This window comes from Cherax quadricarinatus, chromosome 99, assembly GCF_038502225.1.
Source record: "Cherax quadricarinatus isolate ZL_2023a chromosome 99, ASM3850222v1, whole genome shotgun sequence".
In the NCBI taxonomy this organism is placed as follows: domain Eukaryota; kingdom Metazoa; phylum Arthropoda; class Malacostraca; order Decapoda; family Parastacidae; genus Cherax; species Cherax quadricarinatus.
In genome coordinates this window covers 6,553,402-6,555,230 of record NC_091390.1, presented here as the reverse complement: position 1 = coordinate 6,555,230, position 1,829 = coordinate 6,553,402, and the positions used below count along the sequence as shown (strand labels likewise).

At 42.1% G+C, this 1,829-nt stretch overlaps 1 long non-coding RNA gene across 1 annotated transcript; it reads right to left on the bottom strand.

Annotated features, from left to right (window-relative positions):
* Positions 1-255: 255 nt before the first annotated feature.
* Positions 256-1,259, bottom strand: LOC138851079 (uncharacterized). Its single transcript, XR_011390965.1, has 2 exons — positions 1,095-1,259; positions 256-435 (listed from the first exon to the last, which is right to left on the bottom strand). It is a non-coding gene; the product is annotated as an uncharacterized lncRNA (long non-coding RNA).
* Between the last annotated feature and the right edge of the window lie 570 nt (positions 1,260-1,829).

Sequence of the window (1,829 nt, the reverse complement as noted above, 5' to 3'; positions counted from 1 at the left end):
GGCAAGAACATAGCTACAAAAAATGCTGTCACAGGGTCATGAATTGACATATATACACATTCATTTATGCAAAACCTTGCATATATATAAATTGTACATATAACATGACATTGTACCAGTGGGATCTGCAGTTTCTACCAGCCTGATGACGTAGCGTAATCTACAGAAACGCGTTGCTGACTAGAGGACCTTCGACGACTTCGCCCTCCTGCAGTGGATACAGTGAGGCCCTTCGACCATGTTCTCCTGCCCCGGTATTGGCTTTTTACTGGTTGTTTTTCTTAACACTTGTTTGCCCTCTCCCTACAGCATTACCTTGTACCCAAGGACTGAGGTACAACGTTTCGCCCACAGCTTTGTACTACCCAAGTTCTAAGGAATCACTTGTGTGTACAATGTTTCGCCCACAGGAAAGGAAGGGATTACTAACCTAACCTTGAAACAGCTGACTGAGCAACCACTAGCCCCTTACCCTAGGGTCTTGACCTGTCTGGCACTTCCACAAAAAACCTAACCCATTTCCCAGAGGCAAGCCTGAGGGAGAGGAGGTAGGTGGTTGCATTGGGTCTATTATACAGATTGTTGCAGTGTTCCACCTAACTGCCTAACCTACCCTAAAGCCCCACTTTTGAGATGTGCTTGACTAATTCATTGTCCCTGTGGTGCCCTCGACACAGGTTAGCATACCTTGGAGTTCACCTCCATAACTCACTTGTGACTGGTGGAAGGACAGGTGACGGCTTTTAGTCATGTGACCTGCCAGTTCGTATATATAGCAAGCTGGGGAGACAGTCTTTTAGACATTGTACCAGTGGGATCTGCAGTTTCTACCAGCCTGATGACGTAGCGTAATCTACAGAAACGCGTTGCTGACTAGAGGACCTTCGACGACTTCGCCCTCCTGCAGTGGATACAGTGAGGCCCTTCGACCATGTTCTCCTGCCCCGGTATTGGCTTTTTACTGGTTGTTTGCCCTCTCCCTACAGCATTACCTTGTACCCAAGGACTGAGGTACAACGTTTCGCCCACAGCTTTGGAATCACTTGTGTGTACAATGTTTCGCCCACAGGAAAGGAAGGGATTACTAACCTAACCTAACCTAACCTTGGACTTGCACATCAGAGCTTATTTCTTGGGTAGTATTGAAAATTGGGTAGATCAAATGTTTGTTAGTGGGATGAATTGTAAAGGACCTGCCTAGTATAGGCCAACAGGCCTGCTGCAGTGTTCCTCCTTTCTTATGTTCTTATGTTCTTATGACATCTGACAAAGGCTCAATACACAAGAACATAAAATATACAGAGAAGTTATATCAGTTAAATCCCATCCTTCGCATTAATCAAAAAAACAAAACCTAACATCATAATCTTACTAGAACATCTACATACTTATCCCTAACAATACAGCTTTACATATACCAACATACGAATATACAGAAAAAGAATACAGCTTGGAACACAATAACTGAAGCGCAATACTGTTACAATAAACCCATATACATAATCTCTGACACAAATGGACTACGTCACTATTCTGTCTAGATGTCTGTATGCCATACAGACTAAAACTTAACATCAAGAACTTAGCATTGACACTAAACCGGTATCAGGGTACAGACCTTAATTATAAACTTTAAAAAGAATCAAATCATACATATATAAAGTATTACATAACGTCTGACCCATGACAAGGGCTCAATACAACAGAAAGGGATATATATATATATATATATATATATATATATATATATATATATATATATATATATACACACACCCACACCCGCACACACACACCCACACACACACACCCACACACACACACACACA